This window comes from Dreissena polymorpha, chromosome 11 (genome assembly GCF_020536995.1).
Source record: "Dreissena polymorpha isolate Duluth1 chromosome 11, UMN_Dpol_1.0, whole genome shotgun sequence".
In the NCBI taxonomy this organism is placed as follows: domain Eukaryota; kingdom Metazoa; phylum Mollusca; class Bivalvia; order Myida; family Dreissenidae; genus Dreissena; species Dreissena polymorpha.
Genome location: NC_068365.1, coordinates 32,354,230 through 32,381,704, shown reverse-complemented (window position 1 = coordinate 32,381,704; position 27,475 = coordinate 32,354,230). Strand labels below are relative to the sequence as shown.

General features: G+C 34.1%; 1 protein-coding gene and 1 long non-coding RNA gene across 3 annotated transcripts in view; one reads left to right on the top strand and one right to left on the bottom strand.

Annotated features, from left to right (window-relative positions):
- Window positions 1-27,475, bottom strand: part of LOC127850799 (E3 ubiquitin-protein ligase XIAP-like) — a 46,962-nt gene that overhangs the window by 19,417 nt on the left and 70 nt on the right. Inside the window, exon 1 of one of the 2 annotated variants that reach the window (XM_052384111.1) lies at window positions 21,323-21,634. The exons of the other annotated variant lie outside the window; for it this stretch is intronic. The gene's annotated coding sequence lies outside the window, so the exon portion shown is untranslated. Of the gene's footprint in view, window positions 1-21,322; window positions 21,635-27,475 lie in introns of those variants that run through there. 2 annotated transcript variants of the gene reach the window in all.
- On the top strand, window positions 706-6,453 carry LOC127850801 (uncharacterized). Its single transcript, XR_008035457.1, has 6 exons — window positions 706-769; window positions 1,818-1,940; window positions 2,794-2,899; window positions 3,205-3,304; window positions 3,602-3,660; window positions 4,195-6,453. It is a non-coding gene; the product is annotated as an uncharacterized LOC127850801 (long non-coding RNA).

Below are 27,475 nucleotides of genomic sequence, written 5' to 3'. Positions count from 1 at the left end.
ATATCCTGCATTGACGTTTGCCATAAACATATAACAACAGGCAGAGTATGTTATATATATTGATAAAAGAATACCATGCCTTTGCTGTTGTCATGAGCATACTACAACAGACAGAGCATTTTCTATATTTTGACAACAAAATATCATGCCTTGCCTGTTGTCATGAACGTTAAGCAACAGGCGGAGCATGTTTTATATGTTGACAATATAATACACCATGCCTTTGCTGTGGTCATGAACATATAACGTCAGTCGGAGTATGTTATGCCTTGGTTGGTTTTATGTGATGACATCAGGAGGTGCATATTCTACATGTTGAAAATAGAATACCATGCCTTTGCTGGTGTCATGTACATATATCAACAGGCGGAGCGTGTTGTATTTGTTGACAATAGAATGCCATGCATTGACAGTATTGGAACAGCAACAAGCAAAGCCTGTGCTGTATATAGTACCATGCTTGTATTGTTGTTATGAAAGTATAACATTAGGAAGAACATAATGTATATGTTGACAGTGGAATACAATATTTGAACTATTTAAACGAGCGCACAACGACAAGCAGTTCACTGGCCTAGTATTATTTGGATTTTTATTTCTCTGTTTTATGATAACTTCTCTATATGCTGTCACTCACTATAGGTTCTCACCGAATCCGTTTCAAGGATGACACACGTGTCAAAAAAGGAAGTCCAATACCATCTACTGGTGCACAATTTGTAATCGTCGGCTCACGGTTACCTGAATGCCACTAAGGTCTCCACCATAGGTAACAGGCTAACGAGAGTACAAATGAGCTCGTAAATATCAATGTTTTAAATATTAACGGTTTGCTTTATATTCTTAAGGTGCGTGAGAGATGTTGCACCTTTCATTATGCCTCATGAAACGACTCAATATAAATGAGTTTGCCATGTTTTACTTTGATATTTTGGTTTGGTTGCTCTCGACGGATCGACAACTTCGAGTGTATTTTTACATTATACCTGTATAATTTTTTTTGGTAAATTATAATTTTCTCACAATTTTACTTTCATTTTCATTATGCAGGTCTTTAGACCTCATTGTATTGAAGCACAAACAAAATTACTTTCTATACAATATGTTCCACTTTCTTGTCCAATTAAAAGCTTAAATTAAGTGCGTCAATATATAGGTGAGAGTGCGTGTAGGCGACCAGGCAGATCAGTCGGTAGAGCATTTGCCCTTTAAGTGAAGGTTCTCGGGTTTGAGCCCTGGTCAAGCTGCCTACTTTTCTCATTCTGTGACATACTATAAAATATATAATACCTATATAAATATGTGTATCCGGCCGGATTTTCATACTATTGAATACATACACTCCCAACACGCCGCGAGTCGCGAGTATGTATCTTAAAATAAAATGTCGTTGTAGAACTGTAACTGAACTCGTTTGACTGTCACAGAACTCCGTCCAGGAACGATTTACTGAAAGTATAGTTCCAAAGGAGTAATGTCATACTTTATTGACGATGGAATTGTTATATTTTTTGGTTATATTCGACGACACTTTGCTAGCTTTAACTAATGATAACATAGCTGCTCATTGCTGCATCGGAGGAACTTCAGCTCGCATTAGCTGTATTATAATTATTATGTTATATATAGTAATTGTTAACATTATAATATAATTATTATCTTATATAGTAAGTGCCAAAATTATTAAAGTGAACTTAATTCAGTGTAGGCGTATCTTCTACATACCGATTTCAACCGGGTCTACTATAATGTTCTTTTGGTTGCATTCAAATGATCTATATTGATATTATATTAAATGTTTATCTGTGTATTTACAGGTTGATACCGGCGATCACAACTATAGGCAAACGGCCTATAAAAAGAGAGTCACGGGCTCGAAAAAGCTGGGATGCACAGACTCAACAGTACTGAGGGAGTGCATTAGATTCCCAGATTATAAGGTACACACAAACAAACACAGACACGCACACACACGCGCACACACGCGCGCACACACGCAAATCGCACCGTCCGTCAGTCAGTCCGTCCGTCCGGATTAGTTTCCGCTCAATAAGTCAAGCAATTGCCATCCGATCTTTATCAAACTTGGTCAGAAGTTGTATCTAGACATTATCTATGTCAAGTTCGAATATGGGTTATGCCGGGTCAAAAACTAGGTCACGGGTTCATTTAGTGCATTTCAATAACTTCTAGGAAAGCGTTTATAGGGGGCATAAGTCATCCTATGGCGACAGCACTTGTTCAGGTCACTATGTCAAAGGTCAAGGTCACATGGACCTCTAATGGAAAACTTCAAGTGATTCCATTTAAAATCTTCATTTTTCATATATGTATAAGCACCTCAATAAGTTATACATATCAAACTACATTTTTGTCACTAGGTTAAAGTCACTGTGTTCTCTCATTAAACAAAAATTAATATAGACTCTTGATTACCGGTAAAGTGCTTCCACTAACAACCTTCATATTTAGATGCATATCAATGAATTTTGAGCACTCTCAGATCTCAAGGTAAAGGTCACTTCGTCAGCTTCAACATTGGCTATATTATGAAAGTGTTTCAAACTACAAACATCAAACTTAATGTGTAGTTGTAACTTAGTGAGTTCTATCGAGAATAGACAGTGTACATTTATTCCAATTGGAAATCACATTACTTTTATACATCAACTGTTAAATTAAGGTTTGTGGTGGGGGGAATGAATCACTCTTAGTGATAGCTCTAATTCTGTTTTTTATGTAAATGTTCAAACATATTGGTCGTTTAATTGCATGTTGACATTCTTTCTTCAGAAACTTTCTCTGACGAACCTTGAATGACAACACAAACTGGAGGCTGGAAGTTCCAGTTAATTCAAAACAGACTGATGGTTTCAACTGTGGCATTTACATAGTGATGGTACGACGATCAATCGCTGTAATCTATGTTTCTTTAAAATGTGATAAAATTGTGTTAATGTCAAACCTTTTTTCAAATTGACGACACAATGTCGATTTCAAGATAACAAGGATCATACTAACAGTTTAAACCTTAGATGTTTTTCGTAGGAGCTGTTTTTTTTTGAAGAAAAATATGTGAAATTTAAATTTATACTATACATCAAAATTTCAGGAACATGTACACAGTGAAAAACACGGTCTGAAAATCATAACCGGCCTTTTGCTTAAATGCGTTACTATTATTCAAACACTTACTAATTTCAGTTCGCAGAAAACCATATTTTGGGGTTGCCATGTATCTTTGAAAAGAAGGACGTGCTCAACAAAAGAAAAGAGATTGCAGCCACTCTTCTTTTATATGAAGGTATCGATACATTTGAATGTTACAACTGAATTTTTAGTGGAAAGTTCAACACTTAAGACTATATTATGAATGCTTTTGTATCAAACAAATTCCACATATTTAGTATAAGGCAAGTGTAGGTATAAGTACAAGCCATCATATATTAACGGACCCTTTACAGTTTATTTTTTCAATTTTTTCAAGCGCCTTATTTGTCTATCATAAATGTATGTCATTATCGAATTTTTGGGAAAATATGTTAAATTGTTTGTATTATAATATTTCACATGACCTACATTTATCATGTATTATATTCAGTGAATGTTAAAGAGTGCTGTCCTGCATGTGGTTGGAAACCAGAAGGGGAGGAAAAGTTGGTAAGAATTTTAAAATTTTAAAATCATTTCATTCTTAGATTGTAAATTTAAAAAAAAATCATCATTTTGCTCTTTGATTTGCTCTCTCACCGTGTGGGAAATTAACAGATTCTATTGATCTATAATAGATTTTTGAGTTACGAATCTATCGCTGTATGTATTTAAAGGGGAAACTTGGTAATCCGGTATAACAATAGAAAATTGTAGAATAGTTTACCGTTATACGCATTGAAATACATTCAGGCCAATATCTAGGTCAAGTTACAGCTTAAACAAATTCACATGTCCGAAAATACTCAAATGAGTATCAATGACTTTATATGCCGATCAATGTCATATTTTATGACGAAAACACTGGCAAATGAAAACTGTATATAAAGTGCCTAATTTATTGATATGTTTGAAATAAAACCGTTCAATAAGTTTATGATGTCTTAGTTTAGAAAAAAAGAACGAATAAGGTTATTTGAATACCATTAATTGATTTATTGTTGTTCATTGTACCGTATATATAATTATTATGATATATTTTAGATGCGTTGTGGGATGTGCGAGTGCTACTTCCACAAGAAGCCGCACTGTGTAGGGGAAGCTCTACACAGTGCAGGATTGGACACTTTCATTTGCAAACGATGCGAATATAATGTGGAATAATGCGTACGTTAAGGACTTTAAAATGTGCGGGATGTGTTAGTCTAAGATAGACGACATTGGATGTATTACTTTCCTTTCTTTGTTTACATGAGACACTTCTAGTCAAAACATCTAGTCGAGTTATTTAATATTGAAAAATTGTCATATTGTTACTTACTATGAATAGTTGCATGAGTCAATGTGGACGAGCAAATTGTTGTCTTTCAGAAATTTTGAATGTCATACGGGATCAAAAAAAGGTTAACAACTCCCACCTTCGTTATATTTTATTGGTCGATGCTAAGTATGAACAATTTAAATAGTCCATGTCGGCATTTCCATATTAGATGAAACGCAAATATATGAAGTGTTGTTTGCAGATGTATTATTTCTGACTATATTGGAAATTACAAAAATAAATATCAAACACTCGTTTTCAAATACAATATTCTGTGTTTCCGCTTGAACCGATCACTCAATCCCAATTGCGTATTCGGTATTGTTATACGTTATGCATTCATGTATGCCTCAAAGGGTCTCCCTGTTAGGTAAAGTTTGTAAATATATGTTTCTTGCCCAAACTCTGTTTAACTGGCCACTGAATAAAAACAATCTTGTATGTATTACTATGCTTTTTGAAGCCAGTATAAAGGGCGATATAATTATTGAATGTTTTTACTGATCTTTATTTTTTTATCTGGCATTACTCATGATCTGACAGACTATCGCAAACACATGCATATGGGTAGATTTCACATTTAATTTTCCGATGTAGCATAGCCTCCTTCCAAGTTGGTGGATGGGGGAGTTATATAGGACTTACTACGCCTAGTTATTCTGTCTGTGTTAAACTTAACTTGAGTCGAATGTAACATTTAAATATGATGGTATTTCTAATATTTTAAATTGAGTCGCATTTATAAAATAACAAGACTGGCTTAAAAGCAGATATAAAAGACTGAGCATGGTAGGAGTATGCTCTTCTGTGGTTGCATGTGTTATTCAACTCTAATTTGGAGGCATATATTATAATAATTGGGTACACACACCATTGTGATAAATGACGAGAGAAGCTTCAGAAATACCAGCAGATTTTATTTTAGTTTTATTTTGCAAATAAGTGCATATATTATAAGCACAGATTATTAATGCAAGCCATAAATGTCTAGTCAACTTTGCTTTTATATAGATGTTTTACCGGTATGTGTTTAACATATATGTGATGTGTTCTATATATTTGATGATGTTTCAGTGATTAAGATAATCAAATAAGTAGTTTTGATTCAATAAATTGCTTTGAATTTTTTTTTTAATTAGATTACAAAAAAAACATATTTGATTGCTCTTGAAATAATGGTGTATTTAAACAGAGACTCAAGGCTGGTTTTACAAATAAGGAACATAAAAATATATTTCTATTGTTAAAGTATAATTGCTTATACTTGTCAAATTGTTGCATAATGACCGAATCAATCGATGAAAAAAGTTATGTTTTGATATTCTTATTTTATTATTATGTTGTATAGTTTGAGCATTATGACTGTATATTGTTTTGTTTCCAACAGATAGTTCGGAACAATGAGCTAAATCAACTTTAAAAAATGCTTTATTTTACTTTCTGTGTTATATATAATTATATAGTGTTGGCCTTAATTCCTATTTTATTCCAAAAAGGAAGTCTTTAAGAAGGCGTTAACAGGAGAGAGAGTATATAGATATTTTATTGTAAAAGTTTAAGCCTAATGACTGTCTTTTGTTTTATTTCGGATAGATAGTTTGGAACCTTATAATCTATATTTTGAATGGTTTCTATTACTTTTGCTGTTGTATATAATTGTGCAGTGTTTGCCTTAATACTTTCTTTTGTTCCAAAAAGGAAGTATTAAGTAAGGCGTTTACAGTAGTACATATGTATGGCAGTGTTATAATGTAAGTCTATATTTTGTTTCGGATAAATAGTTTGGAACAGGGTGTTAATAATCTATATTTTGAATGGTTTATATTAATTTCTGTGTTGTAAATAATTTGATAGTTTTTGTCTTAATACTTTTTTGTTTTAAATAGGAAGTCTCTAATGCGCTAACAGTAGCATATAAATATGGTGTTTGTATGAAAAGCAAAAACACGTACTACATTTTAGCTGTAAATGTTATGATTTAATGTGACTTGTTTTATAAAAAAAAGCCCTGAGAAATATTAATTAATTTGCAAAATATCAGTTCTTCATGCATCTTGCAAGATATTATATCTGTCAAGGTCTGGTTACTTTTAAATTAAATCTCAGGTTATAATTTATTACAAAAACATAATGCATCACTTTACAGACAACAAAAAAGACCATTTGGAGTTTGTATTTACAGTATCGTAGAATTTTTTTTTCTGTTTTTTATTTATCAAATTTACAAATTTGGTTTTGCAGTTGATTTTTACTTGAATGAGAGAAACTGTACATTATACTATCAAAACGAAAGTATTGTTAATGAATTTTGCCTTTGGACAACACTTGTTTTATGTCTATTGTTATATCTTAATGCATGTACGATATTTACTCAAAATTGCGATTATCAATATTTGTGTTTTTATTAACTTATAATTCTTTTGAGTACTGTTGGTTCTGATTAACATCTGTTTACATTACAACCATGTGTTGTATAATAGTTTTCAAAAATCTAATATTTATTTTAAATCAAGTGTTACATTTATTTAAAAAAACAAGACCGACATAAAATACGGATAAGAAAGACTAAGCATGCCACAACATCTAGTGACATGTGATGCAATCTTCTGCTGAACTTGTGAGACATTTATTATTTGGTTGACATTTAAACACATGTTCGCAACAGGGAGATTTTGTATGCCCCCCTGATCGAATGATCAGGGGTATATTGTGTTTAGCCTGTCTGTCTGTCATTGTATGCATGTGTCTGTGTGTCTGTCCCAAAACTTTAACCTTGGTCATAACTTTTACAATATTGAAGATAGCAAGATGAAATTTGGCATTTTGAGTGGTGAAATGTCTAGGTCATCCTTCAAGGTAAAATGTAAAAAAAATGGCTTCAAAGCGGCTCAGTAGGGGCATTTTTGTTTCACAAACACAGCTCTTGTTTTCTATTTGAATGGGTTTTGTTTATAATTTCAAAAATAATGTTTGGTACTTAACAAATAATTGCATATATAACTCAGATAGATAAACATTGAAAAGCCGTACAAATCTAGTCAGTTTTACGTTTTAAAAGATGTTTGATGTTGTGTAATATATATGTGCTGTTTTGTTAAATATATATATATATATATATATATATATATATATATATATATATATATATATATATATATATATATATATATATATATATATATATATGTGATGTTGTGAAAGTGAAATGTATAATGATGAATATTAATTATTATCTAAGTTAAATTAACTTCAATTAAAAGGTGTATACATTAGTCAAGCATATGGAATTTGTTTTGTGTGCATCCTTCCCGTACATATTTTAAAGCAAATACATACAAGTAAATTAAAAACGCTTTAACAGCATAAACACAAAGACAACCACAAACAATTATAATATTACAATATCACCATGATCGTATTTATTGCTACAACATCTGCTGATATTCTAGCTGAAACTACCATATAATATATATATAATATCAATAATACATTAAAAGAGCACAAATGTTACTTCAAAACTAAACCTGTTTTGTATTGACTTTCATTCACATGCGTGTGTTCACTTTCCCGGCCCGAAGTCGCATAATGTGACTACCAAGATTGTGTCCATGCACTCCTAAATAATAAACTGACTAGACTGCGAATTTTTGGACAAATTTTGTAATACAGTGTCAATTCCTATGTAATTAAGTTTTAATCGAAGATATTTAAATTTTTACAAAGATGAGATTTAATTTTGATTTAGTCTCCATCTATTGGTGGCGTAGATGGTGCGGGGTGGGGAACTGGTGTACACTGGAAAAAACACCTGTCCAGTATGTAATAACCATGCTTAATATGCTGATATGATGCCCCTACCTCACCTGTTGTTATATGTTCATGACAGCAGTCAAGGCATGATATTCTATTGTCAACATATAGAACATATTTCACCTGGTGTTAAATGTTCATGACAGCAGTCAAGGCATGGTATTCTAGTGTCAACATATAGAAGGTTCCGCGTGTTCTTATCTGCTCATGACAACAGCCAAGGCATGGTATTCTAGTGTCAACATATAGAACATGCTCCGCCTATTGTTATTCGTTCATAACAAAAGCCAAGGCATGGTATTCTATTGTCAACCTATAGAACATGCTCCGCTTGTTGTTATACGCTCGTGACAACAGCCAAGGCATGGTATGCTATTGACAACATATAGAACATGCTCTGCCTGTTCTAATACGTTCATGACAACAGCTAGGCATGGTATTCTGTTGTCAACATATAGAACATGCTACACCTAGTGTTATATGTTCATGACAGCAGTCAATGCTTGGTATTACATTGTCAACATATAGAACATTCCCAGCCTGTTGTTATGCGTTCATGACAACATCAAGTGCATGGTATTTTGTTGTCAACATATTGAACATATTTTACCTGGTGTTATATGTTCATGACAGCAGTCAAGGCATGATATTTAAATGTCAACATTCAGAACATGCTCCTTCTGTTGCAATACGTTCATTACAAAGCATGGTATTATATTGTCAACTTATAGAACATGCTCCGCCTATTGTTATACGTTCATGACAACAGCCAAGGCATTGTATTATATTGTCAACATATAGAACATGCTCCGCTTGTTGTTGTACGCTCGTTACATCGTTACAACAGCCAAGACATGGTATTCTATTGCCAACATATAGAGCATGCTCCGCCTGTTGTTATGCGTTTATGACAACAGCCAAGGCATGGTATTTTGTTGTCAACATATAAAACATATTTCACCTGATGTCATATGTTCATGGCAGCAGTCAAGGCATGATATTTTATTGTCAACTTACACAACATGCTCCGTCTGTTGTTACACGTTCAAGACAACAGCCAAGGAATGGTATTCTATTGTCAAAATATAGAACATGCTCCGCTTATTGTTATACGTTCATGACAGCAGCCAAGGCATGTATTCTATTGTCAACATATAGAACTTGCTCGGCTTGTTGTTATACGCTCGTGACAACAGCCAAGGCATGGTATTATATTGCCAACATATAGAACACGCCTCGCCTGTTGTTATACGTCCAAGACAACAGCCAAGGCATGATAGTCTATCGTCAACATTTAAACAATGCACCGTTTGTTGTTATATGTTCATGACAACAGCCAATACGTGGTTTTCTATTGTCAGTATATAGAACATGTTCCGCCTTTTCTTATCTGTTTATGACAACAGCCAAGGCACGGTATTGTGTTGTCAACATAGAGAACATGCTCCATCTGGTCTTGTTATATGTTCATGACAACAGCCAATGCATGGTTTACTAATGGCAACCTATAAGACTTGCCCCGCCTGTTGTTTTACGTTCATGACAACAGTAAAGGTATGATATTCTGTTGTGGTATGATATTCTGTTGTCAACATATAGAACATGCTCCACCTGGTGTTATATGTTCATGACAACAGCCAAGACATGGTATTCTATTGACAACATACAGAACATGCTCTACCTGGTGTTATATGTCCATGACAACAGCCAAGGCATGGTATTCTATTATCAACATATGAACCGAGCATCTTTTTTGTTATAATGTATGTTCATTACAACAGCCAAGACGTGGTATTCTATTGTAAACATATAGGACATTTTCCGCCAATTGTTATACGTTAATGACAACAGTAAAGGTATGATATTTTATTGTCAACATACAGAACATGCTCCACCAGCTGTTATACGTACATAACAACAACCAAGGCATGTTATTCTATTGTCAACATATAGAATATGCTCCTGTTATTGTTTTACGTACATGACAACAGCCAAGGCATGGAATTATGTTGTCAACATAAAGAACATGCTACAGATGGTGTTATATGTTCATGATAGCAGTCAAGGCATGATATTTTATTGTCAACTTACAGACCATGCTCCGTCTGTTGTTATACGTTCATGACAACAGCCAAGGCATGGTTTTCTATTGTCAACATATAGAACACGCTCCGCCTATTGTAATACGTTCATGACAACAGCCAAGGCATGGTATTCTATTGTCAACATATAGAACTTGCTCGGCTTGTTGTTATACGCTCGTGACAACAGCCAAAGCATGGTATTATATTTCTAACATATAGAACATGCTCCGCCTGTTGTTATACGTTCATGACAACAGTCACGGCATGGTATATTATTGTCAACATATAAAACCTGTTTAACCTGGTTTTATATGTTCATGACAGCAGTCAAGGCATGATTTTGTATTGTCAACTTACAGAACATGCTTCGTCTGTTGTTTTACGTTCATGACAACAGCCAAGGTATTGTATCCTATTGTCAAAATATTGGACATGCTCCGCCTATTGTAATTCGTTCATGACAACAGCTAAGGCATGGTATTCTATTGTCAACTTTTAGAACATGCTCCCCTTATTGTTATACGCTCGTGACAACAGCGAATGCATGGTATTCTAATGCCAACATATAGAACATACTCCGCCTGTTGTTATACTTCCATGACAACAGCCAAGGCATGGTATATTATTGTCAACATACAGAACATGCTCCGCCTGCTATTATACGTAAATGACAAGAATCAAGGCATGTTATTTTATTGTTTACATATAACACATGCCTCGCCTGTTGTAATACGTCAAAGACAACCGCCAATGCATGATAGTCTACTGTCAACATATAAACCATTCACCGTTTGTTCTTATCTGTTCATAACAACAGCCAAGGCATGGTATTCTGTTGTCAACATATAGAACATGCTCCATCTGGTCTTGTTATATGTTCATGACAACAGCCAATGCATGGTTTTCTATTGGCAAACTATAGGAATGGCCCCGCCTGTTGTTTTACGTTCATGACAACAGTAAAATTATGATATTCTGTTGTCAACAAATAGAACATGCTCCACCTGGTGTTATATGTTCATGACAACAGCCAAGGCATGGTACACTCTTGTCAACATATGAACCGAGCACCTTGTTTTGTTATAATGTATGTTCATTACAACAGCCAAGACGTGGTATTCTATTGTCAACATATACAACATGCTCCGCCTATTGTTATACGTTAATGACAACAGTAAAGGTATGATATTTTATTGTCAACATACAGAACATGCTCCACCTGCTGTTTCACGTACATGATAACAATCAAGTCATGTTATTCTATTTTCAACATATAGAATATGCTCTGGTTATTGTTTTCGTTAATGACAACAGCCAAGGCATGGTATCTGTTGAACATGCTACAGATGGTGTTATATGTTCATGAAAGCAGTCACGGCATGATATTTTATTGTCAGCTTACAGACCATGCTCCGTCTGTTGTTATACGTTCATGACAACAGCCAAGGCAAGGTTTTCTATTGTCAACATATAGAACACGCTCCGCCTATTGTAATACGTTCATGACAACAGCCAAGGCATGGTATGCTATTGTCAACATATATAACATGCTCCGCTTTTTTATACGCTCGTGACAACAGCCAAGGCATGGTATTCTATTGCAAACATAGAGAACATGCTCCGCCAGTTGTTATGCCATCATGACAACAGCCAAAACATGGTATTTTGTTGTCCATATATAGAACATATTTCACCTGGTGTTATATGTTCATGACAGCAGTCAGGGCATGATACTTTATTGTCAACTTACAGAAAATGCTCCGTCTGTTGGTATACGTTCAAGACAACAGCCAAAGGCATGGTATTCTATTGTCAACTTACACAACATGCTCCGTTTGTTGTTATACGTTCATGACAACAGCCAAGTCATGGTATTTTGTTGTCAACATATAGAACATATTTCACCTGGTGGTATATGTTCATGACAGCAGTCAGGGCATGATATGTTAATGTCAACATGCACAACATGCTCCGTTTGTTGTTATACGTTCATGACAACAGCCAAGGCATGGTTTTCTATTGTCAACAAATAGAACATGCTCCGCTTATTGTTATTCGTTCATGAAAACAGCCAAGGCATGGTATACTATTGTCAACATATAGAACATGCTCCGCTTGTTATTACACGTTCATGACAACAGCCAAGGCATGGTATTTTATTGCCAACATACAGAACATGCTCCGCCTGCTGTTATACGTACATTACAATAATAAAGGCATGTTATTCTATTGTCAACATATAGTACATGCCTCGCCTGTTGTTATACGTCCAAGACAACAGCCAAGACGTGGTTGTCTATTGTCAACATATAGAACGTGCTCCGCCTGTTCTTATCTGGTCATGACAACAGCCAGGGCATGGTATTCTGATGTCAACATATAGAACATGCTTCATCTGGTGTTGTTATATGTTCATGACAACAGCCAATGCATGGTATTCTATTGTCAACATATAGAACATGCTTCGCCTGTTCTTATACGTTCGTGACAATAGCCACGGTATAGTATTCTATTGCCAACATATAGAACATGCTCCGCCTGTTGTTATACGTTCATGACAACAGCCAATGCATGGTATTCTGTTGTCAACATATAGAACATGCTCCGCCTGTTCTTATCTGGTCATGACAACAGCCAGGGCATGTTATTCTGATGTCAACATACAGAACATACTTCACCTGTTGTTTTATGTTCATGACAGCAGTCAAGGCATGATATTCTATTGTCAACATATAGAACATGCTTCGCCTGTTCTTATACGTTCGTGACAATAGCCAATGCATAGTATTCTAGTGTCAACATATAGAATATGCTCCGCCTATTGTTATACGTTCATGACAACAGCCAATGCATGGTATTCTATTGTCAACATATAAACCGTGCACCGTCTGTTGTTATATGTCCATTACAACAGACAAGACGTTGGATTCTATTGCCAACATACAGAACATGCTCCACCTGTTGTTATACGTTCGTGTCAACAACCAAGGCATGGTATTCTATAGACTGATCCCGGAAAAGCACGCGTTTAGAAAAACCCACTAATCAACCCGGTACAAACATCGCTGGTCCATTATATCAACCAATGATAGCTTTATTTAAATAATAAAGGTTTATACGGTGTGTGATTTTGAAAGGATTATAAATGGGTCATGTTTATTTGTATCAGCAGATAAGTGGGATTTTCCAAATAGTTGCTTTTTCCGGGATACATATATTGTCAACATATAAAACATGCTCCGCTTGTTGTTATACGCTCGTGACAACAGCCAAGGTATGGTATTCTATTGCCAACATATAGAACATGCTCCGCCTGTTGTTATGCGTTTATTACCTCAGCCAAGGCATGTTTTTTTGTTGTCAACATATAGAACATATTTCACCTGGTGTTATATGTTCATGATAGCATTTAAGGCATGATATTTTATTGTCAACTTACACAACATGCTCCATCTGTTGTTATACGTCCATGACTACAGCCAAGGCATCGTATTCTATTGTCAACATATAGAACATGCTCCGCCTATTGTTATTCGTTCATGACATCAGCCAATGCATGGTATTCTATTGTCAACATATAGAACATGCTCCGCTTGTTGTTATACGCTCGTGACAACAGCCAATGCATGATAATCTATTGCCAACATATAGTACATGCTCCTCCTGTTGTTATACGTTCATGACAACAGCCAAGGCATGGTTTTCTATTGTCAACATACAGAACATGCTCCGCATGCTGTTATACGTACATGACAACATTCAAGGCATGTTATTCTATTGTCAACATATAGCATATGCTTCGTCTGTTGTTATACGTCCAAGACAACAGCCAAGACGTGGTTTTCAATTACCAACATATAGAACATGCTCCGCCTGTTGGTATACGTTTATGACAACAGCCAAGGCATGGTATTCTGTTGTCAACATATAGAACATGCTCATGTAAATTTTATGATCCTTCAATCAAATACTTCAAATTATAAATATTGGATTTATACTGCATTAAGCTAACGTGCTGAGCTATAATCATGCTGTTACAAAGTTAGAGTACATGTGGGTTGGAAACCACGATTTATACTTTTTACCAACATTATTTTTAAAGGGCGTGTGTATACACCATTGGTTTAATGTTTGTTCTTCGTTGATTAAAGTCCATGGAATAGTTTACAAACTTAAATGTTTTTCATGCCCTAATATATGTCTTCCTATATACATTTTTATTATTCCCAGTATTTTGTATTTAGTACCGTCATATTTTCGTCCTCTCGACATTTTCATTTTTCCCAGTAGTATTTTTTTAAATAAAGGCTTAAATGAATATAAGGTGTTTTGCTATAAATATTAGCATTGTTTTTGTAACATGTTTAAAAAAAAAAATCAGATGCATTTTTTTTCATTCCTTTCACTAAAAATATAAAGATAAAATTCCCTTCACCTTGTAGTTGATGAAACTCGGCCAACCTCTTAATAGCGGCCTTTTATACTGTCCATTGAACTTTTATTCAACGATTTGAGATAAAAGTATAGTGGACTAATCAACAAATGGTGACCGAATATATTGCATATTATAAACGAGAAATCGGGTTATTCATAAAAGATAAACTAAATTACATGCATGCAAAATCAGTCATAAAACAGCTTTCGTATGGACCGGTTAGAAATCATATTATATAGGATAATTTTATATAATGCAGTATAAATCAGTATTTACAGTATAATCTTGGACATACATGTCAGACGTCCCGATCTCGGTTGGACGGTCCTGCTTTTGGGCCCTTGTCCCGGCATCCCGATATGAGACTTTTTGTCCCGACATTCGTCAAAAAACGATGTAAAGTCGTTAAGTTCCCAATAAAACTCGCTATTCTAGCTCTGTCTGGCTAAAATTTACCATCGCTAATCCCTTTATTGCCCCCAATTAACAACACGCTTCCGCTACTCGAGTGCACCAGTGTTGTTTCTGACACCTTATCCACAAATTATTGATTTTATCAGGCATTTACACCACGGTGTTTTTATGATAGGGGTCTCTTATTGCTATCGAAAGATGTATCATGCAGAAATAAACGCCATAACACTATTATCCTGTGTATTATACCACCTAAGATTATAAAACCTGTCAAAACACCGATTGTGTACATCAAACAAATTGGATGCTGAACAATATGCATCAATGTTTCACATAAATTAACGTTCGTTTTCAACTGATTTTCAGAAAATAATTTGTGACATTTTGCATCAATCCAAATTGGGTGTAAATTGACAATTGGTTGAATAAGAAAAGTTACGATGCGCTCACATCGCGTCACACGATTAACAAATGTTCTGGGGGATATCCCTGTACCGATTGGATGTCAAATCGAGGCATATCCCCAAACCCCACAATTCAGTTCATTTTTATTTAGTTTGTTTACTTCCGGAGAATGGAGAACGCTGTGTTCACGAATTTCTGAAACACATGTATCGTCAAAATTGGACAGAAAAGTAGTGTTTTTGTAAGTTATAAACTGACTACTGACTGAAGTAAAGGTGGAATGATTGATCGTTTTAGGTGTCCTGCTTTTTGGTCAAATTTCCTGACAATTATTTATGGAATGTCCCGATTTGCACCTGAAAAAATCTGTCATGTATGCATTGAGAGGGAGCTGCTTTTCTATGTTAATTAACAATGACCCTGACCTCACAAGCCAAATGCATTTCAAGACACATCATGATGCATGCTTATTATAGACAAAGATTGGTCAATATAAATTTATAAACATATGTCATTATATGTACAAATTAATAATCTTAGTGATTTTACATTGAACTTTAACTGTGATTATCTGAGGTGTTGTAAATTTAAGGAATGGATACCATAATAAGAACTATGGACAAATATGTGTTTGCCTTTAGGGTGAATCTGTTGGACTCATACAATAATTCAGAAGGTGTTGATAATCCACTAGTTTTCCATGAAAATAAGCTGAGAATCTGAAAGAAACAGTTGTTTGACAAATAGATTTATTAGATATGGTTCAACATGTCTGCACCAACTGAGTCCCGGCTTTGAACCAAGAGTTTGTTATTACAAAAGTGTATTGTTACCATGTTCACCTCAAGGAAGAATTATTCTGTGATCTTGTTTTACCTTTTATTCAAATCAGACATTATAAACAATGACATGCCATTCATCTCTGTATTGCTCTGTAACTCACACAAAGGTTAATGTGATGTGCTACTCTGATAGCTATCTGGTAAACAACCATTCAGGGAAGTTATTTTGTCTAAAAAGCCAAATACAAATACAGCGAAGTTATTTATCGTTATCATGATTTAACAAATACCAAAAAACAGGAAGTTTTCGATGTGTCTATTGCAACGCTTCACAGGATAGAGATCTTGTCACGCAATCTGAATAGTTCAATCTGAACTAGCATTACACAATAACAAAACGCGCATTCCCTTCACGACCACATGAGAGTTTTTGCGCAATTTTATTTGAAAAACATGAAGTTAATATACATTCCTTCAGTGGATTTGTTTTGGAACGAACACACTTAGATGTTCAGAAAAAGGTAACAAAGTAGTCAAGAATTACATCCCCTACCAGTGAACCTTGATCAAGTGAATATACAGTGCACTATAAAGATACTGTCCTTCACTAGACAATTACAGTGCTTACAGTGCTCTCGATCAGGGATGGGGAAACATATGTACTCTTCAAAAAAGCGGGCTAAAAAAAGTAAATTGAGACATGTTTATTTTGGTTGATTATCAATTTTAATTCACAAGAGATCATGTAATAATAATAAATGTATAGTTTTACAACTGGCACAACCATGAGTTAAAAATATATATGTGACATTAAGTAAAGGTGGAATGATTGATCGTTTTAAGTGTCCTGCTTTTTGGTCAAATTTCCCGACAATTTTGTATTGAATGTCCCGATTCAGACCTGAACAATTCTGGCATGTATGATCTTGGATAGTTCCCCGTGTGTAAAAATAAAGTTCCTTTGTACAAAAAATATAATGATCAATACTAGTAAATAATGCTTCCATTTGATAAGAGTTATGTTAAATGAACATAAATAGTTTTCGGACCCATACTCAATGAGTATAACGTACGGAAATGTAAACATGAAGTTTTATTATTTATAACTTGTTGGTTTCCCAGAATCTATTTAAAGTCTCTTGTTGGCGCATGCGCATTACAATACCATGCCTCGCTCGTTGTCGTTGTCCCCTTCCCGAACGACTCGACGCACTTACAAGATAAAATAATCGATAAACTACAAAGATTTATTAAACAAAGTATACACACAAACACAACGAAAACACAAACGCGTACTTTAGGTAGTGCAGAAGACATCGAGCACAACAAATAAAGTACGATACATGTTGTTGACCTATCAGTCCCAGTAAATGTTAATTATATAACTAGTTGGTGCTGTTATATGTATATACTTGCGTCTTATTTGTTCAACGTTTAGCAATTAGATTTCGGTCAAAGTTTAGAAATAAGCTTTATAATTTTCTTATAATAAATATACATTTAATTAAAACGTGCTGCTAAGTTAATTAAAATATGTTTTAAAATGTTATTAAACATATTGTAAATTGCAGAAAGAAAGTCCATAACGTAATTGTTGGCGTCTTACTATATTCTGAAACGATAATATAAATGGAAACTACGCATGGTTTATTTATAAACAATTTGGTATCCCTCTGTAAAAAAAAGATATCCTTCCTACTAGTGAGTCACGAGGTCTTAATATTTACGGAATCCGGTTAAAGCCACATTGAATGTCAACTGTTGACATTGGCGTTAATAACACAGCAGTCGAAGCGACGCACGGCACGTTGCTCGACACTACAAAAGCGGTACCAATTCTGACAAAGATCTAGATAGAACCGGTGATTTTAATTATTTACTGCCAAAGTAAAAAAAAAACAGCAAATTTTACAACGATGCGCTTCTCCCAATCAAAATCTAATTTAACGTTTAATAACTTTATGTACGTTAATAATTTATAAACCCATCTTGCCTGTCGGACTGTAGTGGACTAAATAAATTTCGTATTTATTCGTTATTTCTGGGTCCCGACGCATGTATATTCTGGATACAGTAAATGCTGGGTTGCATTATAATACTTGGTATTTCTTGAACATGCAAATACAATTTATCCATGTGTCACAGGGGCATTGTTATTTTAGTATTTAAAATATGCCACCAATATTTGTATTGGGACCATGTTTTAGCAATTAGTAACAAAAATCTTTTTGTTTGTCTGCGATATTTGAAGCCGATAGAGGAATTAAAGAAATAGGCATGTAATTATACAACTATTTTAATGACGCTCACGATAGAATCTTATGCTCTTTAAGTTTAATATGTATAATAATGTTCCAATTTAATTTTAAATTACGGCTCGGCAAAAGACCAACGTGAAGCTCCCCGCGTTGCAGATAAACCAACATGTCACTTTAAAGCAATTCCACCTTGACACTCAAGGTACGTATTATGTAAACTACGAATGTGGCAATATTTAACTTGATATTTAATGACATAAGTGTCCGTATACATTACAGTAACACCTGCTTGAAAACCTTGCTCTTTTAAGCAAAAAGGCAGACTCTATATTTATGATAACACAGAATATTAGACATTTTTCTTTAAACAAACACTATTTTTATAGTTCTTATAAAATGATAACTTGCTTACATTAATTATCTGCTTGTACAAAGTCAATTTATTGATAGATGGCTAATATAAATGTACTCATGTTTGCATCTAAGTAGAGATGTCCAAAATGTTTCCATTCGCATGATTCAGCAAGGAAATTACACACTCTTTAACACAGTACGTATCGATATTTAAGGCAATCATGAAGAGGATATTTTCTGTAAGTTTGTAAGTTTGTAAGCTTGGAAAATTGAATCGTATGTGTACAATTCAATTTGTTAATAGATTCGAATAGCGAAAAACTTAACTATAAATATTCGAATATCATTTCAGTATTCATTACAATCCGTAATTTCCGCAATGTCTAAAAAAAATGATTATTCCCGATCGAATGGTTTAGAACACATCTCCTGATTTGGAGATTTTACAAGTATGCGTTCGTTTGTCATTGCATGCTAATGTTAATGCGTGTTTGCTTGCACGTAAGCGTGGGCGTAAAATTTTGAATATACATGATCTGAAATCGGAAAATAATAGCGAAAATTAAATGAATTGAATTGAATGAATATTTAAGAAGAGACTTTCTTTAAACAAAAAAGTCATTTTTTTAAAGCGGAAAGTGTCGTCGTTTATGATACGGCTAATCAGGGACGATACTTTACACAACTGCATTAAAGGGATCTTTTCACGCTTTGGTAAATTGACAAAATTGAAAAAAGTTGTTTCAGATTCGTAATTTTTCGTTTTAGTTATGATATTTGTGAGGAAACAGTAATACTGAACATTAACCATGCTCTAATATAGCCATTATATGCATCTTTTGACGATTTTAAAACCTAAAAATTATAAAGCGTTGCAACGCGAAACGATTGAATAATTTGGAGAGTTCTGTTTTTGTCGTTAAATTTTGTGAAACTACGAAGATTGCTTATATAAGGTATAAAATACGTAAAGTATGTGTACTCGGCGGAATAGCTCAGTAGGCTAAAGCGTTTTTACTTCAGGACTCTGGCAGGACTCCACGGGTCACTGGTTCAAAACCTGCTCCGGGCAATGTTCTTTTCCTTTTTTTAATTTTATTCTTGATTTTTTACTGAAGCCTTTACGATCCAATGTTTACATTTATCAATATAAAGCATTTAATGAATGAATTAAAAAATGCCAAAATCTGTGAAAAGGCCCCTTTAAACCCCTTTTCACAGAGCACACACATACACACACACATATATCTATATATATATATATATATATATATATATATATATATATATATATATATATATATATATATATATATATATGTATACAGTCTACTCTCGTTATCTCGACATCGCATATCTCGATATTCTCGATATGTCGATGTAAGACAATGTCCCAGCTTTTTCCTTCTTTATCTATATTAATAAATATCGCATATCTCGATTTTCGTTATCTCAAATAATTCGATATCTCGATATAAAAATTTATCCCGAGTCCCGATTTTACTGTGATTTATCTCGAAGTGCGAATCACTGTCCCAGTGTCGGCAAAGGTGAGAATTTTTTTCTTTGATACTTCACCGTCCCGCTTCGACCGGTTGCTCCCGACTACGTGCGGTAGATAATTGATCTGTTAATTGCATCAATGATCACACGTGTCTAATGTCCTTAGCCATTAACACTTGAGTAAGTCATGTCACTTTTACTGCAATTAACTGCAATTAAAACACAGCCTGTCGTAAGGCCGAAATACTTATTGAAAATTAGCGATAAAATGCGCTTTTGATAAACATTTTATTCACAATGTGCATACATTAACCTAAAATTCAATCTTTCATCTTTATTTTGATACCAAAATCATTTTCCGGAACAAAGGATTAATACATCGCATCTTTATATTTGAAATGGGTAACATCCTACATGCACGCGTCAAGAATTTCCTAAATTGCGGCCGTGTCAAATATGCTTTGTTCGCGACGCGATAAAAGGCTTCGTTTTCCTCATCAACTAACACAAATAAAGGAATCATCGGTTCCATTCATTCGGTATGTAATTATTGTATTACAAATGATACATTCTATTGTTAAAAACGTACAATTGTCTGTAATTTTCGCATTAATTAACTTGATTAAGATTAGCTTCGATCGCGAAAAAGAAGTGAATTCTATGAAATTAATTTATATCTGTTATTTCATTGAAAACGCCTAATCGGACATCTCGTTATCTCGATATTTTTTCTTGTTTCCGCCGACTTCGATATGTGGGCCGTGCTCTGTGAAAAGGGCATATATATATATTAAAAAAATGCATACCCGTGATGCTGCCAAATAGTCTTGCACTTCTTAGGTAAACCGATCCCCCATGTTACTTAAAATCCAGACGAAAAAGTATTCCCAATGCTAAATATTTTCACCGCGCATTACTAAATACACGGAACACATTAAATCGGACGTTTTTTTTATACACACACATCCTTCTTTTGTTTCGTTATCCAGACTTTGCACAAAAAGCTTATAAATCCAACCGGACTTTGATACTGTACTATTTTACGCCATCAATGCTTAACATGAAAACATATGTATACATTTGTAAAGTGGTGTATCGCAATATTTTCCGACTATCGTATCGTATGTAGCGCCTTTAAATGTCGCATCGCCATTATATGTCGCAGGCTACGAGATTTGTCGCAACGTTGACGATAAATGTCGCAAGGAACGATAAATGTCGCAAATCCTACTGGCGATATATGTCGCAACTTTAACGATAAATGTCGCAAAAATTTCAACTGCCGATATATGTCGCAACATTAACGATAAATGTCGCACACCTTTTTAAGTCATGTTAAAAACGAAAACTTGAAGTAAAATGACTAAAACTTTCAATTTATATTTTGATTACCCGACGAGGTAATGGTCAGCTTTTAGTTAGTATTGTCCGATATGGTCAATTGTGGTCAGAATTTTTCATAAGTGTCAATTGCGTTCAGTATTGTCCGAAATGGTCAGTTGTGGTGAATACATTTATATTTATTTATATACAGATGTGACATTTGACTCATGTATTTATATACAGATGTGACACAGACCCATGTATTTATATACAGATGTGACATAGACCCATGTATTTATATACAGATGTGACAAAAATCCATGTATTTATATACAGATGTGACATAGACCCATGCATTTATTTACAGATGTGACATAGACCCATGTATTTATTTACAGATGTGACATAAACCCATGTATTTATATACAGATGTGGCATAGACCCATGTATTTATATACAGATGTGACATTTACCCATGTTTTATATACAGATGTGACATGACCCATGTATTTATATATAGATGTGACATTTACCCATGTATTTATATACAGATGTGACATAAACCCATGCATTTATATACAGATGTGACATACACCCATGTATTTATATACAGATGTGACATAGACCCATGTATTTATATACAGATGTGACATAGACCCATGTATTTATATACAGATGTGACATAGACCCATGTATTTATATACAGATGTGACTTAGACCCATGTATTTATATACCGATCAGAGATGTGACATTTACGGGATTATTTTTAAAGACCCAATGTTCGTATGATCTTAGCGGACCTCCGTTTCTAAAAACAATGATTTCTGTCTTTTTGTTGGTTAATTGTCATAACAGTATTTTCAGTATGAGCGCATCTCGCAACGTCATCAGCAAAAAGAATGCAAATTATATCGGAAATGTCTTCGGTGATAAAAATACCCCTATGACCTTTAGATTTCAGAAAGGTAGACAACTCGTTCATGTATAAATTAAAAATTATTGTACTGGCTACGTCCCCTTGCCTAGTACCGATGTTACAATTGAAGTTTTGCGTGACATTTTTATCATTTATCCGTACACATCCGCGTAGATTTGAATACACGGATTTTAATACTTGAAAAGCTTCCCTCTAACACCATTTTTACACGTAGTTGTAAATAGTTTATGAATAATCAAACTATCAAATGCTTTTTGAAAATCGACGTAATTTTATTTTTATATTTATTATCTTTATCTTTATTATTACGGTAGCGATCAAAAGGATCCGTGTTATAATCAACCTCTGTGTTAAATGTTATCCACATTATCATCAGGTATATAATCTAATAACTTTTTTGTGCGTGCGTCTAAATCTCCTGCTAGGTATATACATGCATCAGCATGAAGTACTCTTAAAGAAGAAATATTGGAGTCAATAATAGTGATACCATTAATCTCATTCATTCTTTCATAAATTGGTGAACCTTCTGGTGATACATAGGCTATATATAATATGATATCTTTTAAAGAGCTATAAATAGAACTTTTGATATACAGAACAATACAATCCTGATAGTTATGACATATTTGTGAAATAAAGCCATCTTTTAACAGCTCGTTTTTTGTACAAACACGGCTTTTCCACCACTATTACGATATGCATTAGTTACTTTAATTCTCTCAGAGTCAAAACATGTAACTTACGGTACCCTCGCTTTTCCGATTTCCGACCAATTTAAAACAAGGATTTGTCATTTTTGACTACAGCTTAACGTTTTTGGTCGAAAATGAATAACTATGACCGCTTCGGTCGATCTTCACCGCAGCTGACAATTATGGACAATACTGACTACAACTGACCATTTCGGACAATACTTACTAAAACTGACCATTCTGGTGGAAGTCGGCCCGAATAAACCTCGTGGTTAATCTAGATGTAACCTGAAATTTTTAGTCATTTTTACTTTAACTTTTCATTTAAACATTACTTACAAACTTAAGGTGTGCGACATTTATCGGTAATGTTGCGACATATATCGGCAGTTGAAATTTTTGCGACATTAATCGTTAAAGTTGCGACATATATCGTTAGTAGGATTTGCGACATTAATCGTTCCTTGCGACATTTATCGTCAACGTTGCGACAAATCTTGTAGCCTGCGACATATAACGGCGATGCGACATTTAACGGCGCTACAATCGTATTCAACCCGAATTAGTATCCGTCCAGAATATTGTTGTCTTTAAAGCCCACTTGGAAATAGTTAGACGAGGAATGATTGTAAATGAGGCGATTTGTTAAATTATAAATTAAGCAAGATAATGTTTTTTAATTAAGCATTTTAACGAAAAACCATTTTTTTAAATAAACCAATTATGACATGACCTTGAATATTTAGGAATGCAATCATTCAATGCGAGGGGATGAGTGTATCCTTCTATCCGGAGTGGCTATTATAAGCCAGTTTTTTCTTGGTAATAATTTTCCTCATTAGATCGATCCCGCACAGTGGATTTATTAAAGGCATCGCATTCTTGTCTTGGATTCATCAAACTTGGAGCATAAAAGATATCCGTGAGAAGCTACTTGACATTTGCACGTTTTCTTTATCGTTTCCGTATTACAAATGTTCGTACTTCGAGCGATTTATCATGGCTTTTTCCATGCATGTTTTTCAACATCTCTACGAAATCCAATACATATCAAATACGACAAAAAATCAATTCACACATCATGCTGCGCCTAAGTTTAAAGGAAACCAAGAAGTATGCGTTTATTACGCTATGAGGTACTTTAAGCGTTCCTTCATTTAGCAATTTTCTTTACGAACACTTGAACGGGATTGCCTTCTTCGTAAAACGTTACGCTCTTTGGGATCCCGTTTTTTTGTAAATATACTCACACCTCGTTTAGTTTCAGCAAGACATCCAATAATTCAATTAAAGATACACACGTTTTACATATTGAGATTACAAAAACAACTACTACTTCTACTACTACTACTACTACTACTACTACTACTACTACTACTACTACTACTAGTAATACTACTACTACTACTACTACTACTACTACTACTACTACTACTACTACTACTACTACTACTACTACTACTACTACTACTACTATTACTCATTCTACTAACACAACTTTTACTACTGCTACTACTACTACTACTTCTTCTACTTCTACTACTACTACTACTACTACTACTACTACTACTACTACTACTACTACTACTACTACTACTACTACTACTACTACTACTACTACTGCTACTACTACTAGTACTACTACTACTACTATTACTACTACTACTAGTCCTACTACTACAACATTGTAATGTGTTGGAAGATATGTTCATGAGTTTAACATGATTGAAAAAAGTCAAACCTTTAAAAAAGTTAATTAAATGAAAAAAACCATTGTGCGATTATCATACAAACTTAGTGTTATGACTGCAAGTGACAATTTGTTTCTTCTCCAGCTTTCACTTTAAGTTTAAGAGGAAGTCGCTGACATGCAATTCTGTTATGACAGCAATAGCAATACGTAGTAGCCTTCTTATAACGGTTTCCTTATGTTAGTTGTTATGCCACAAATAACATGCGCATCTCCTCATGGTAGTTCAGCTTCCCATAAAGCTTCATTGAATTCCAGTCAGTAGTTGGGGGGACAAGAATTGCACTATATGTACAGTTAATGGAAAATTTCAAAGGGCCATAACTCTGTGAAAAATCATCCGATCAGAACCCGCTGATGATATGCACATCTCCTCTTGGTAGTGAAGCTTCCCATAATGTTTCATTGAATTCCGGTCATTAGTTGCTGAGAAATAGCCCGGACAAAAATTGTGCACGGACGGCAGAACACACAGACTGACGAAGCGGCGATTATTTGCTCCCCCAAAAATTTTGGGAGAGCATAATAAACGAAACGAAGCGAAACGAAAGGCAATAATATGATTTTGTTAACCTTTGTACATTTCGATGGCCTAAAAAAGAAATTCAAAACCTTCATTTAAGCAACAATGCAGACGTGAAAATAGTTTGAGATGCATGAAGTTATTTATGAACAAACGCACATATTATTATTTTCATACGTTCATTTTGCCTTTTTATAACATCAGAATCATTAAAACGCACCGCTCGTGTTTTAATTTGCATGAGAGTAAAACATTTACCTGCTCGGACATAAAGATTCAAGACAGATTTGTTAAATTTCTTAAAGCGAGACTATACGATTTTAATATGTAGTAAATTGTAATCTTTGATAAAAATATGTTAAAAAAAACAAAATAGGCAAGAAAAAATACACATTGAAGACGAATTTTATAAAAATGCAGCAAAGACAAATTAGCGCCCCGAGCCGATTGTGACAAAGATATTTAGTACATATTTTCCTACAATAACCGACGCGTTCGTCGTTCTATTAGGATCGAAGTTAGTGTTCGTGTGTCGTATGAATAGATATCGTTGCAGGAAATTGAAATTATCCGTAAAGATAAATATAGATTCACATCGTACATGCATGATATACCTGCTGGCAAATTCGACCGTATATATATTTTCGATTTCAGAATTAAATATCTGGCTTATTTCGTATTTTTTCGACACATGTCTTCTTAACTTTTATTTTAATTTATATTGAAATATTTGTATAAGAAGTTTTTTTATACACTTTATATAAATTCATAAATATTTGACAAAATCGTATAGTCTCGCTTTAATAGATAACCTCATTATGCAGCCATTTTGCCCAGTGGCGTTGGGCAATGATTCGCAAAGTATTGATATGGTCTCTCAAAGTGCTGCGTGCACATAAGCGTTAGTTTAACATATCACTTAACAAAAATTTGTTCAGCTACTTGGATTTGCAAATTTGACTCCTTTTTGAAACAACAACTTAACATTTCTAGAGATACATTTATTTTGATTCTACTACAATTGTTCTTTCAAATCACTATCATATGATGGCTGTTTTTGTCATATTGTTCTCGCAAGTTGACTTGTTTTAAGTCGAATATACGACAAAACACTACGTTCTCGGCCAGAATTGCAAATTTGAAATAAAATGTTCAACATCTTAACCGAAAATCAAATTAACTTTGTAAATTTTAAACAGAAGCTTCGTAGTGCGACATACACGGAGTCAAACTCAAAATGAGGCAGGTCGTGAGAACATGGAAATCTGATCAGTTACAAGAATCAATAACGCACAGTTTTCCTACGCCATGCTTTAATTGTTTTTGAAAAAGGATTCAAACACAATACCCGGTATCATCAAGCATTGTACAGCATGATAATTGTGCGTTCACTAACGATAATATCCTGTATTTTAAGGTTGAGTTTGTAGTTGTTGTAAAGTGTCACAATAACAAAACAACACGTATTTTCACAAAATTGACAGCGGTTTCCTTGCATTTAGGAGTGCGTACATATATAGCGTCTGTTAAAAATTATACAAAACGTTTTACAATAAAGCACTTATTAATTAATAACCATGTTAAATGACTCAAATTACAGAAAAATTGACAGAAACACTCGGTTGAAAACTCGGTCAATTTGTATTTTTACCAATACATATATGGTAATATTATATATACATCAATATCAATAACTTGTTTATAAGAAACTACTTTATTTTGAACAAGTA